We start from the raw sequence: 15,692 nt of genomic DNA, 5'->3' as shown, positions 1-15,692 counted from the left end.
CATCTGAGTTGGACCAAATGGGAGGAGTTGCCCCTGGGGAATCTAGTTACTTAGGACCACCCAAAACCCCTGAACATGACAGACTGGAATTACATCACACCATTGGCTTTCCTGGATCTCCAGCTCGCCAACTGTATATCTTGAGACTTGTCAATCACCCTAATTGCATAAGTCAATTTCTTACAGTAAATCTATCTGTCTGTATGTATGTCTATCTGTCCATCCATCTATCCATACTATTGGTTCCTGTTTCCCTGGAGAACCCTACCCAATATGAAGGCATAGCTCTTCTTTGCTGGCATCCACAGCTCTCTCTGTGTCTTTCTTCATTCCCTTCTTCTCTCGTGAAGCCTTCCATCTCTACCCCTGTCAGACTTCTGGCCAAGACAATTGAGTATTTATGAGTTTTATATTAGTTTCCTGGTACTGCTGTAAGGAAGTACTACAAACTGGGAGACTTAAAAGAACAGAAATTTATTCTCTTACAGTTGTTGAGGCTAGAGGTCTGAAATCAGGCATTGGCAGGGCCAAGCTCTCTCCGAAGGTCCCAGGGGGAAATCTTTGCTGCTTCTTCCAGCTTCTGAAAGTTTCTGGTGGGCTCCAGCAACCCTTGGTGTTCCTTGGTTTATAGCATACTGCATATTGCTAACTGAAAGAAGCCAAGCTGAAAAGGTGATATATTTTATAATTCTGATTACATGACTTTCTGAAAATAGCAAAATTATAAAGACAGCAAAAAGATCAGTCATTTCTAGGAGTCTGGGGAGAAGAGTGGAGGATTTGAGTAGGTGAAGCACAGCAGACATTTTAGGGTGGCAAACCTGTTCTATGTGCTACTGTAATGGTGGATACCTTACATTATGCAACAGTTAAGACCCATAGAACTTACAGAGTAAACTGGAACATAAACAAATTTTTAAAATCATTTAGGAGGTTGGGATATCACAGGAAGAAATCCAGACTGTGACAAAAGAACCGTATTAAAAATACCTGAAACAACCTCATTGAAGTAGGTGAGGGAAAAGTCACTGACATAGGCAACTTGGGAAATGAATGAAGTCCAAGACTAAGGACGAAAGGAACTGCATGTAAGCTCCGTACTCTAGTTAATGGAATTTCCCATGAAATTTCCATGAAGGTGTGGCTTAACAATTCTGATACTGCTATATATGTATAGTGAAACTGAAAAAATTAATTAAATGTGTGGCAGATGGTCGAAGCCAGGTTTCTCACTGTTAGAGTGGGAATTTACAGTTAAGGGAGGTGAGGAGGCTAGAATGATCACTGTGGTAATGGATTGCAGTTGAAGACATTACTATGCACTTCTGTTTAACTTAATATAAAGATGGTTACATATAAAATAACTTACATATTTATGTACACGTGGGTTAGTATACATATACAAATATTCCCTTGTTCTGTCAGCTGAGGGACACTAGAAGCAACAATATCCTAATGGCAATGAACACACTTAGCACCCAGATTGTGGTTTCTAATACCATTCTCCAACAGAAGAAACCAAGGCTCTTTGGAGAAGTGGCTGATTCTAGGACTGAAGTGGAACATATACAAGATGCACCTGGGACATCTTACAGTGACAAAAAAGTAAGAAAGTGATAACAAATATTGAGGAATTTTTGTCAAAGGAACACAGGACAATTTAGTTCAGTTGAAAGTGTTATTAATGACCAAAGCTAGAACAATTTGAGCAAGAAAATTAAGTCATGTTGGGTTATTACCCAAAGTATCAAATAAATATCCATGAGTCCCTACTGACATAAATGAATAATTGAATTAAATGGATAAGTGGAGGAAGAGACAAGTCTCATATGAAATTCTAAAATAACTTATGTAGATTTTTTTCCTCCAAAAGGAGATGGATTCATCACCACTGCTTAATTGTGGGCTGTGCATAGTGACTTTCTTTCAAAGAGCACACTATGGAGAAAAGACTAACTTTACAGAGGAAAAGCATGGTATATACTACCTCAGCAGGTGATTAAGGTCAATATCAACAATGATAAATCATGTTGATAGTATGTACCCTTGTTATGATGAGACTGTCACTTTACCTCTTTGTCTTCCTACTCCAAACCCATAGCTCCAGTCTAGATATGAAGAAAACATCACAAAAATTCCAGTAGAGAGGCATCCTACAAAACGCTTGTCCAGTAATCCTCAAAACTATTAAGGCCGTCAAAACAAGAAAAGTTTGAGAAACTATCACAGCCAAAAGGAGGCGTGACAAGAAAATGTGATGTCTTTTCATTCTGGAGAAGAAAAAAAGACATTAGGTAAAAAGTAGGAAAATCTTGATAAATTACAGACATTAGTTAACAATAATGTTTCAATGTTGGTTAATTAATTGTAACAAATATACCATACTAACATAAGATGATAATAATAGGGGAAATTGATTGAAGGGTTATATGGGAACTGTCTGTTCTATCTTCTCAAACATTCTATTAATCTGTAACTAATATAAAACCTAAAGTCTATTTTAACAAAATTTAAACAAGGAAGAAAAGCATCTTATCTCAATCACCTTCCCAAGTATTTCAGAATGTAGTTTGTCTTCTACATCTCCAAAATGATTTGTTTTCGTGCCTTACTTTTCAAACACCTGACACTTCAGCAGTCATTCCCTCCCTTGTTCATTGACTCCATTGTCATGATAGATTATCTTGATAGATTACCCTAATACACCCTCAAAGCCAACACCAAACTATTTAAAAAGTTATCTCAATAAACCACCACCAATGCATCCATGCTTCTTTCTACTATAGTGAAGGGAGAAACTAAATATTTTATGTAAATGTCAGCTTCAGATTACAGCAATATAAGCACTTATATTCTTGAAAGAAATGCTTAACTAGAGCAAAAATATTTAGGAAGATATTAATTTGAAACTTAGGACTTTTTTCTTTAAGTGATCCTTTTCAAGTGACAAAGTACAATAGGAAAGCAAGGCCAGATTGTTTCTAGCTGGAGGTAAGTTTTTACAAATAATGTTCCCTACAATTAAAGTTGTAGCTATTTCCATTAACTAATCAAAAACATTTATTGAACACCAATTATTTAAAAGATATACACATTTATAGCAGCAGCTAATTAATGTGATTTCATTTCTCCCTTCCTTCTTCTATCAAGCAGGTGCTTATTCTGTAAAGATCATGTGTGAGCCTGAAGCTCAGAAGAAAGGCCAGGCCTGAAAGCAGATTTAGTATGCTTCTCCCTAAAGGTGACAAGTATAGTAACAGGAGTGGAAGATAGCTTCCCCTAAAAAGTCCCTAGAAGCTGGGCATGGTGGTGCACACTTGTAGCACTGGCTACTCAAGAAGCTGAGGTGAAACGTCCACTGGAGCCCAGGAGTTTGAGGCCAACCTTGGAAAATGGTGAGACTCTGTCTCAAAAAAAGAAAAAAGTCCTAGAAAAGACAAGGAAAATAATTAATTAAAAAAAATAAGAGGAATAGGAAAATACCACCATAATGTTTCATAACAAATTATCCCAAAACTCAGTCATAAGTTATAAGTCAAAATCATAAGGATTTATTCTCATGCTCAGCTTGACTGGGACTGATGTATACATTTTGTTCTAGAGCCCAGGATGAAGGGAGGCTACCCAGGAGAATCTCTTCTTAAGGCAATGACAGAAGAATAAGCATGTAAAGCATTTGTTTAGGTTAAGCATATTCACATTGACCAAAGATTGGGGTTACTAAGAATAAAGCTATAATGAACAGTCATGTACAAATCTTGTGTGGGCATATATTTTTATTTCTCTTTGGTAAATATCTGGAAGTGTTATTACTGGGCTATATGAGTTTATGCTTACTTTATAAGAAATTTTCCACGTGTTTTCAACAGTAGCTCTAACATTTTGTATTCCCGTCAGCAGTGAAGGTTCCTGTTGTTCCTAATACTTGCCAACACATGATATTGTCTGCCTTTTTTATTTTAGCCATAATAGCAGGTATATAGAGCTCTATCATTGTGGTTTTTATTTCTACTTCCCTAATGACTGATTAAGTTAAAGTTATATCATGTGCTTATTTGCCCTTTGAGTATTTTCTTCAGTGAAGTTTCTGTTCAAATATATTGCCCATTTATTAATTGATTGTCCCTCTTCTTGTTACTTAGTAGGAGGTGTTCTTCATAGAGTCCAAACAAAAGGTTTTTTATTTTATCAGATATGTGTTTTGCATATGTTTTCTCCAAGCCTGTGACTTGTTAACAGTATTTCTTAAACAACAAACGTTTTTAAATTTTTTATAAAGTTCAATTTATCAATTATTTTTCTATTTTTTGTGAATTTTATGCCCCATTTAAGAATTATTTGTTCAATCCAAGTTCTCAAAGTTTTTTTCTATGTTTTTATCTGGAAGTTTTACAGTTTCGTCTCTTACATTATTATCTAATATCTATTCTGTGTTAATTTTTTTTATATATTGTAAGGTTTAAGGTTCATTTTTACAAAAATATGAACATTATATTCTAGTACCATTTGTTGAAAAGACTATTCTTTTCCCTTGGTATCTTCGTCAAAAAAGAATTGGCCAAATATAGGTGGGTGTTTTTCTGAATTCTCTATTTTGTTACATTGTTCTATGTGTCTATCCCTATGCCAATAATAATCACTGACTGGATTATTGTAGCTTTATAATAAAGTCTTAGATAGTGTAAGTCCTCCAACTTAATTTTTTTCTAATTTGTTTTGTCTATTCCAGATCTTTTGAATTTATATATATTTTAGAATCAGCTTGTCGAGCACTACAAAAAAAAAAATGCCTGCTGAAATTTGTGTTGGGATTGCATTGAACGTGTAGATTATTCTAGAGAGAATTAAAATCTTAACAACATTAGTATCCCCATTGATGACTATGATATATGTCTCCAATTATTTAGATGTTCTTTAAATTCTATCAGCAATGTTTTGTGGTTTTCAATGTATAGGTCTTTCACAAATTCCTATTTCTAACTTTTTTTTACAGTTTTTGATACTATTATAAGTGTATTTTATTAATTTCCATTTCCAATTCCTCATTTTTAGTATACAATTAAATTTTCTATTTTCTATATTTCTATATTCACCGTGTATTCTCTGTGAAATATACTTGTAAAACTTATTAGTTTTAGTAGTTCTTGGGTAGAATTCTTAAAATGTTCTAAACAGATCATTGCATTGTATTTCTATGAGCAGTTTTACTTTTTATTTTATAAATTGTATGCCCTTTATTTTCCTTTTTTTTTTTACAAGTTTTTTTTTTTGCCTTGTTGAGCTAGCTGGAACCTCAAGTCCAATGATGAATAGAAGTGGTAAGAGGAAATCCTTGCCTTATTTCCACTGTAGGAAGAGGGCATTTTAGTCCTTTACCATTAAGTATAATTTTAAGCTGTAGGTTTTTGTAGCTTCTCTTTATCAGTTTAAATAAAATTACTTTGTATTGCTAGTTTCTATCATGGATGGGTGTTGAATTTTGAGGAAAGCTTTCCTGCATTTATTGAGATGATCTAATAGTTCTTTTTTTTTTTTTTTTTGGTTTTTTTATATGATGGATAACATTGATTTTTTTTGACTGTTACTTCAAAATTATATTTTTATACATCACACAATTTGATTTGCTAAAATTTTATTGAGGATTTTGCATTTATGTTCATGAAGTATTCCTTGGTCTTTCTTACGATTTATTTTTCTAATTGTAAATGAAAGTAATTCTGGCATCAAAAAATGAGTTTGGAAGTATTTACTTCCCTTTTAAGTCTGGAAGAATTTGTATGGAATTAGTATTTCCTTATTAAATATTATTAAATTCACAACTGAAATTATCTGCACTTGGAGTTTTTGTGGGGCGGTTTTTACCTACAAATTCAATTTCTTCACTAGGTAAAGGGTTAATCATGTTATGTATGTCTTCTTAGTTTACTTTGGTAGTTTGAGTCTTTTGAAAAACTTCTCTATTTTGTCTATGTTGTTGAATTTCTTCCCTAAAGTTGTTCAAAATTTTCCCTTTTTATCATTTAACATCAAGATATTTCTAGTGATGTCTCTTCTTTCATGTGTGATATAGGTAATTTGTAACTCCTTTTTAAAAAATCAATATGATTATAGATTTTTAATTTTGATATTTCAATGAATCATTGTCATGCAGTTATACATTATTTGTCTTATTGTTTATGTGTGTCAAATTGCAAGTTTGTATTACTGTTTTGATGTATTACAATCCATTTTACAAAATGGCCAAACTGCTTAGCAGTAATTCATATAATCTCAAAAATGTTGCTGGGGGTCAAGCATTGTGGCTCACGCCTGTAATCCCAGCACTTTGGGAGGCCAAGGTCGGTGGATCACCTGAGGCCAGAAGTTCAAGACCAGCCTGGCCATCATGGCAAAACCCCATCTCTACTAAAAATACAAAAATTAGCTGGGCGTGATGGCTAATGTCTGTAATCCCAGCTACTCAGGAGGCTAAGATACGAGTATCGCTTGAACCCGGGAGGCGGAGGTTGCAGTGAGCCAAGATCACTCCACTGCACTCCAGCCTGGGTGACGCAGTGAGATTCTGTCTCAAAAAAATTACATACATATATACATATATATATGTGTGTGTGTGTGTATGTGTATCTCTATATATAGAGACTTATATATAGCCAGGAATTTTAAAGTAAATCTTACCATCAAGAAAAAAATTACATATTAGTTAACAGAGTGTCTATGCGAGTATAGAGAATGAATCTGAATGAACAATAAGTGAATCTGCAAGTATTATTTTGTCAAGGTATTAAAAATAAAGTACAAATAGTAAGTACAAGATTTTTATCTAAACATTGGTTTTCTTTTTTTTGTTTTTTTTTTGAGACGGAGTCTCGCTCTGTCACCCAGGCTGGAGTACAGTGGCCGGATCTCAGCTCACTGCAAGCTCTGTCTCCCAGGTTTATGCCATTCTCCTGCCTCAGCCTCCCGAGTAGCTGGGACTACAGGCGCCCGCCACCTCGCCCGGCTAGATTTTTGTATTTTTAGTAGAGACGGGGTTTCACCGTGTTAGCCAGGATGGTCTCGATCTCCTGACCTCGTGATCCGCCCGTCTCGGCCTCCCAAAGTGCTGGGATTACAGGCTTGAGCCACCGCGCCCGGCCAACATTGGTTTTCAATGAACTGAAAATCCATTTTCTCTTAATCTTTAATTCATTATTATAATTTTTTCCAAAAGTGGCAAGAAATTATCAGAATTTCTTGTCATTTTTTTACCAGAGCACAGTGACCATGTTAATAAACCAATTGAGCTTTTCTAGTACAAATGCAAATGTATACCTTCCAGTTAGACATGATGAATTTCGCTACCAAAGGAAGAGATGAAATAAAATGTATTCAAAGTTGCACCAAGAAAAATAGGTATAATTCAAATTATTGCAGAGGAAAGGTAAAACCAGTCACAAAGTTAATAACAAATAGTGTGTACAGCAGGGAAAAAGAAAGTTTATTAGTTATCTGTTGCAATGTAATAAATTACTATGAAACCTAGTAGCTTAAACCAATTTATATTTATTATCTCATAATTTCTATGGGCAAGGAATTTAGTAGCAACTTATCTGAGTGGTTCTAGCTCAGGGTCTCTAAAGAAATTGTAGTCAAGATATATTGCCAGAGCTACAGTCACCTGAAGGCTCCACTGGAGCTAGAGGATATGCTTCCAAGATGGCTGACTTGCGCAGTTGTTTGCAGGAACTCTCACTTTCTTTATGCTTATTGGAAGAACTCAGTTCCTTGACACACAGACCTTTCCATGAGGCTGCTTGAGTGTTCTAAATCAATGGCAGATAAATTTCACCAGAGTGAATGACTGGAGAGAGACAGAGAGATGGAGAGAAAGAAGAAGCCATAATGCTTTTAATGACCTAGTTTCAGAATCCTCACACCATTTCTGCCCAAGCCATTTGTTTCAGGTGAACTACTAAATCCAGTTCATACTCACCAGAATAAGAATTAAGGTTGACCCTATGAAGAAAGGAATGTCAAAACAAATTGTGGACATATTTTTAAAACCACCATACACAGCAGGCTATTGGTAAAATTCATCTATAACATTTGGATAACATGTTACAGTGTCATACTGTATTAAAAAGCAACCAATCTTGCATTTCAGGAATAAAACCTACTTGATTGTGGTGAATTAACTTTTTGATATGGTATTGGATTTGGTTTGCTAGTATTTCGTTGAGGATTTTTGCATCTATGTTCATCAGGGATATTGGCCTGTAGTTTTCTTTTTTCATTGCGTCTTTGCCAGGTTTTGGTATCAGGTTGATGCTGTCCTCATAGAATGAGTTAGCGAGGAGTTCTTCCTTAATTTTTTTTGGAATACTTTCAGTAGGACTGGTATGCAAATTAATGCAGAAACAGAAAACCAAATACTGCATTTTCTCATGTATAAGTGGAAGCTAGGCCGGGCGGTGGCTCACGCCTGTAATCCCAGCACTTTGGGAGGCCAAGGCGGGTGGATCACGAGGTCAGGAGATCGAGACCATCCTGGATAACACGGTGAAACCCCATCTCTACTAAAAATACAAAAAATTAGCCTGGTGTGGTGACGGGCGCCTGTAGTCCCAGCTACTTGGGAGGCTGAGGCAGGAGAATGGCGTAAATCCAGGAGGCGGAGCTTGCAGTGAGCCAAGATCGCACCACTGCACTCCAGCCTGGGTGACAGAGCGAGACTCCATCTCAAAAAAAAAAATAAAAATAAAAAATAAGTGGAAGCTAAACACTGAGTCCACATACTCACAAAGAAGAGAACAATAGACACTGGGGCCAACTTGAGGGTGGAGAGTCGGAGGAGGGTGAGGATTGAAAAAGTAGCTATCAGGTATTATGCTGATTACCTGGGTGGCAAAATTATCTGTACACCAATCCCTGTAACATACAATTTACCTGTGTAACAAACCTGCTCACATACCCCTTGAACCTGAAATAGAAGTTGAAAAACAAAACATAAAATTAAAAATCCAAGGAGCTTTCAAAGAAAAAGAGAAATGTGTTGGATGAGTTTGTTTTTTCATTAATTGAAAATTTGTGGCACAGAATAGTTTTGGTTTGTTTGTTTAGTGAGTGGTCATTTTATGTACCATACATAGATTGTCGTGGAATAAATGCTGAATATTATACCAGTTATGCATGTAGAAAGGGAGGGCATCACCAGACAAAGAAAAATGTTTGCCCCTCAATGCCTAATCACAGAGTACTTTATCACAGAATGCAGGTGGTGACCACCCATATTACTTGTAATATTTTTTTTGGTTTTGAGGAAACTAGTGACATTCTAAATACAACCAAGTTGCAGTCTTTTCAGCTTTGTTTTTTGGCAAAGAAAATGGCAGCCGTGTAAAATGCTGCTTTTCCATACACTAGAACACTTTCTGTCAAGAAAAGCAGTGCTTGCATGAATTTTTATTAGATGACGAATGAGATTAAAATATTTTTAAGAAGTTGATATTTCTGGCCGCAATTGTCTCTATGAGTGGCTTGCTTAAACTGTATAATCCAGAATGAAAGCATAGCAGTTAAATCTTAAGGAGATGGAGTCGGATTGCCTGGGTTCAGAGCTTCACTGGACCATTGACAAGCTATATGACTTTAGACAAGCCACTTAATCTCTCTAGGACTCAATTTCATTATCAGTAAAAAGCATGATAAATAACTCCTACCTCTAAGAATTGTCCTAAAAATTCCATAGGAAAATTATTTTCAGTACTTATGCTGCCTAATAGTTCTCATGCAATAAGTATTAGCTATTTTAACAATTATGATTATATTCTGAACTTACCTAGATTTCAATTTAGCATATTAGATTACTGAGGAAGTCATAATTGTGATGAAGATAGCTCAATCACCATGATTTCGACTCTTTCCCAACACTGAATGATTTCCTTTAATTGTCTAAGGATAAAGAATCTATAAGCTTTTATTGAGTATATTTTAAAGCTGTATCTATAAACTGCTATAGAATATGAAGAAAATCTTAGCTGAACCAAGTGAAATAAAATGGTGGATTAGGAATCATTTACCCCCTCTCCCCATATAAATCACTCAACTTTCCAGCTTTGTCGTAGGTGTGCTCATCAACTTAAGGTATACAGGAGTGCTATAATTACGCATTAGTGAGGAATCTATCCCTAATTTCTGGCCTATGTTCAAGTTTAATGACCAGAACTATCTATGAAAATCATGTACCATGAGCTAGAGTTTTCAACTTTAATCAGTAATAGAAAATGAGGAAAAAGATGACTGGAGGAGAAAATTGACCTGTGAATTGAGCTATTTGTCACTTAGCTGGATATGAGCATATTGCTGAAATATTTTAACATCTTCCCTCTCTTAGGTATGAAATAGCAATTATTTTTAATTTTTAAAATATTGAGTTTTAAAATTAAATGTTTTTTAATTCTTTTAAAATCGGTGCTCATTTTGAGAAACACCTAATGGGCACTGGTCCACAAAAGCTGAGAGTCGAGTAATCCTGCTGCAATGGGAGACATGCTAGATCTGTAATGTACACACAAGATCCGTAAGACAATGTACACACAAGATCCGTAAGACAAAACAGGAGATGCAAGTGATAGAAATTTGGAGAAGGGAGAGAATGCTTTGGGGAAAGAGGTCACCAAAAGCACTATAAAAGAGATGCAATCTAAATCCTTGAAGGATAGTGGAACTTTTAGACATGTCAGTGGAAGGGCAACTTTTCGGGCAAGTAAAACAATGCACACGATAGCAGGAGAGTAGGAAGGTTTAGGGCATGACCCAGGGACAGTGACTAGAATTACTTGACTAGAACGAACGAGTAAGGAATAGGGACTTTGATTAGAGTGATCTAGTGAGGTCCATCAAATACTTGGCACCAAAGCTCACATAAAGCATTCACTTATAAACTATATTTAGAAAGAGTATAAAAAAGCAAGAGAGTGGGAGAAAGAAAGTAACCATAAAAAGCATTCACACGGACATGGCTTATTTCTTTGTCTTATTTCTATTCTTTGGTTTGACGTTCCATATTGTTAAGATACACATTTTTACTCTTCTGAAAAATAATCCATGAAGGATGTCTTTCACTGTCATAAAGAGAGACTTTTCTTGGTATAATATAAGTGGTGTGAGGAAATCATTAGTTAAATTGTCATGGTGGTGTTTTTGCTATGAAATGGCAGATTTACAAGGCTTCACTCTTTGTATTTATGACTGTGATGGGGAAGACAACCAAAGTGGATATATATCTCCGTGACTTTGAGTAAAATTCAAAAGTCATTTCAGCGGTTTGAGTTTACAGAATACAGTGCTATTCAAGAACTGTAAACAAAGGCTTTATTTAGTCCCCTTCTCTGTTAAAAGTTGTGTTCATGGCTTAATTTTATGCATTCAGAAAATACTTATTCCTATATGATAAACAATTCCTCAAGCAGGTTGATCTCTTCATCTTTTACAGCCCAACTACCTGACTTTATTTCTCTTTAAAGAAAAAGACTTGACCTTACTGTTTTATTTCTTCAGGAAAATTTATTCTTTCATTTTTGATGGGTGAACAGCCGTTAAACTAGTGATTAACAGCCTCCCTGCTTTCCCATCCCCTAAAACACAGGATTCAGACAGAATACTGGACACAGAATACTTTCCCTCTTCCCCATGCTTTCAGAAGAAAAAAATGTTCTTGAGAGAAATATAAACTCAGACAAAAACTGCTGCTTCCCAAGTGGTGCCCCATGGTGGGGAGTAGGATGTAGGGTGGTTGTCAGAGGACACACATTGTACATGTGTGTAATGGTTTGTGGAAGAAAGAGGAGCTAGAAGGTTAAGATGTTGAGCCAGGGCAGCATGGATGAGAGACAGACAGTTTTTCTAGATTAGCTTCTTGGGGATATTCTAAAAATGTCAACATTCTGGATAATAGGAGAGGGCAGGGGATTTTAATGGGTTTCTGTGACTTCCATGTCATAATGGCTCACTCTATCAACTCGTTTGTCTCCCCTCTCTCCTGGCACCCCATGTAAATTATAATGATAGATTTACATTTCAGATAAGCTCATACAGGATAACAAATAAAGGGCCATCATCAGACAACATATTTCAGCAAATGTCTCATATATGAAAAGCAAATGAAAAAATGACTGACTGAAAGAAGTAGAGAAAGCTTCAGTCCAAGAGTTTTGCAAAGGGACCCAACATAGAAGAAACGATACTTCTCAGAAGAATCTCCATGAGACTGCAGACCTGGTAGCAGCAGATATGGAACGGGAGGAAGAAAGAGCAAGCAGGCTGAAAACAATGGGGCTTGGCACAAAACATATCCTCTTTTTCTCCATTGGCATGGCCAGCAGTCAACTAGATATTTACCCCAAAACAAAAACAAACCCTGAGAAGTTATCTTTTTGAAGAAATGGAAAATACTACAGACTATATAGTGAAGAATTAGGAAAGGTAGTGTAGTTGCTGGAATTCCAAATAAACACTTAATTTTGGCCTCTGTGGACCAAACCCCTCCCAGATTAGTGTCTGGCTCCCTGCTCGTCATATCAGCAAATGTTCTCAGTCTCCCAGCCCCACTACCATATCCACAATATAAATCCTTCATTCACAATATAAATCAACCACCAAGGACTCCCAGATATTTCATCCACACTTTCAGCATGAATGAAAGACCAAATTGAACAAATATAAAAATTGAGATGAAACAGAGATAATATAGGAACAAAAGGGAACCTTTAAAAAAATCCCTCTATTTTTTCTGAGAGATTTTAGAAAATATTGCATCCATAAACCAAGAACAGGAGGCTACGAAAATATGAAACAACCAGAGAAGAAAAAATAGTTCTCAGAAATTTAAAAAATATAATTACTGAAAAAAACAGATTCAAAAGAAAGATGGGAGAGTAAGGCAAGATGCTCTCCTAGAATAAATTGTAAAAAGAGAAAGAGAATTATAGAGGAGATTAAATGAATTTCTAGAAAGAAAGAGAACTAAAAAAATGAAGAGGAGGACATTTACATAGACGTAGTAAAATAAAAATTTTCAGACCTAAAGACAGATACACGTGTCTTCTAACTGAAATGGCTACCCTAGATATAGATTCTATATATTCTTTTTCTCCTTCGCTCTCCCTCACCCCCTTCCACTAAATAGGTGATATAAGTCATATCCTTATTTATAGAAAATAAGATGTCTAAAGTGGACAAAAGAATAGAATTAAAACCAATAAGGCTTGTCTCCTAGAAAAGAGATTTTGACTGGGCAGGGATGGCATGGTGGACAAGTGTTTTCTGCTTTTTTGTTTTGTTTTCTGTTATAAGCTATCTATGCCGTTTCATGTAAAAATTAGGCATATGTTTACTTTGTGTTTTTTTTAAGTAATAAAAATCGAAATAAGAATCATGGACTACGCACTTGCCAAGGCAAACACCTGATTAAAATTGCAAGGGAGGTGAAGAGAAATGGAAGAATCCCTGGCTCCTTGTTCTCACTCCTGTTCCTAGACGTGGTGGTCACTCGTTTTCCTTCCTACTTTCTCCATTCAGGTCCCCTAGGTCTCCTCATCTCCCATCTGGTATCAAGACTCATTTAACCTTCTCCACAACATTTGAGCCAATGGAAGAGGAAGAAAAGTAACACTTATCAAGCATGCATTATGCCTACACATTTACCATTTAATTTTCCAACACCCCCATGAGGTCAGTGTTAATCCCATTTTAACAAGGCCAAAAGAGCAAGGAATCAAGTTAGTATTCAAACTGACATCTGTCTGGTTTGAAGCCCCATGCTCTTTCTAGTATATTATGATGCCTCCTTGTCTATTCATTTAGTTGTTAGATAATTAATTTTTTTCCACTGGGGGAGAAAAGAGTAAATTCTGTGAGGAAGTCATATGTTTTGCTATAATGATTTTCATAGCAAGAAAGGTGACCATTATACTATTCTGAGTACTCTATGGGATTAAAGTGCAGTGATGTGAAATTCAGAAATCTCCAGCATGAGCAAGCAGTTGAGAGAACTGCCCAAGAGTTCATGAGCTACTTGGTACTACCTGCTTTCAGTCTATGATCAGTAGGGGCTCAGACTCCATAACACCGGAGAAAAGAAACAAAAATGGAAGGAACTTGACACATTGAAGGCACAGTTCATTTATTTAGAAAACTTCAAAATCAAGACTCAAGACTTCTATCTTCAGCATAAAACACAACTAAAATGGAGTTGCCAAAAACAAGAATAAAGTTGCCAAATGGGTCTGAAATCTCAATACTGCCCTCTTAGCAAACACAGCATCAACTGCCCCAAATACTTTCCTGGGCATCCAATTTGTATTTGAGGTGGCCAGTCCCTTGACTATAGTATCCTAGCTAGTTTTTCTTACCACACTTGTTCTTTAAGAACTACTAAAAGTAATCAGTTTGATGACCTGAAAAATCACTCTTAAAATTCTCACAACATTTTGTAAAACAAAATAGCACATGAAAACCTTTAAAACTGATAAATTCCTGATTTACAACTATTAACCCCATGTGTTCCTTCTTCTTCTAGCAAAATAAATAAATCTGTAGTCAGGAATATTTTTTAAACTCTTTCATTCTGAGAGTAGGTTTATTTTGTAGGTAATCAAGCTTTTACACAACTTGGGTGAGAGCGTGAAAATTCAACTGTTAGTCAGCTGGTAAATCAACGTGCATTACCTGTAAACTTAGGTTACCGATGAGTTTAAATATACTATCTTGTCTAACCTATCAGGCGAAGGATGCATCTTTTCTACATTTTCTTGCAGGTGATTCTTCTTACTTACTTACTTACTTACTTTATTTATTTATTTATTTATTTATTTATTTATTTGAGACAGAGTCTCTCTCTGTCACCCATGCTAGAGTGCAGTGGCGCGATGTCGGCTCACTACAACCTCTGCCTTGCCTCCCGGGTCCCAATTCAAGCAATTCTCCTGCCTCAGCCTCTGGATAGCTGGGATTACAGGCACACGTCACCATGCCCAGCTAATTTTTGTACTTTTAGTAGAGGTGGGGTTTCACCATGTTGGCCAGGCTGGTCTTGAACTCCTGACTTCGTGATCCACCCGCTTCAACCTCCCAAAGTGCTGGGATTACAAGCATGAGCCACCGTGCCCGGCCTCTTCTTACTTTTAATACTGCCTAGAGTAGGAAGCTCAGTTCCCTATAATTATTTATAAAGGAGACCTTAGATTGAGAATGAAAGCAATGTTTATGCTGGGATACAGGTGTGGTTGAACATGTCTTGGAGAGACTGCTTGGGTGGCCCAATAGAAAACTACTCACTTGAATGTCTGGGGAGCCTCCCAAGAGAAACTCATCCAAAGGGAAGAAAGTAGGAGTATCTAAATTTGGTTCAAGATTAGTGAAGTAAACACCTATTATGTTGTCTCCCCATCTCATGTCTTCTCCTAGAAACATTCTTCACCCAAACACTGTTCACACTACTTCCTAGAAATTCCACTTCCATGCTTGCTAATAAGGCAATGAGCCACATGATCTATGGCCACAGCTGATGGCACCAGGGACAGACACCTAACCGCAAATGTGCCAGTTCGATTATCTCTCCTGGGAAATTTAAAGTAACACCCAGAGACTCTAGTTAATATTCATTGAATAATCAGAAAGTCAATGTCAGCTGAGGCAGCCATTCTCTAAACTGC

The sequence above is a fragment of the Theropithecus gelada genome, chromosome 15 (assembly GCF_003255815.1).
Source record: "Theropithecus gelada isolate Dixy chromosome 15, Tgel_1.0, whole genome shotgun sequence".
In the NCBI taxonomy this organism is placed as follows: Eukaryota; Metazoa; Chordata; class Mammalia; order Primates; family Cercopithecidae; genus Theropithecus; species Theropithecus gelada.
This window is presented reverse-complemented; position numbering follows the sequence as displayed.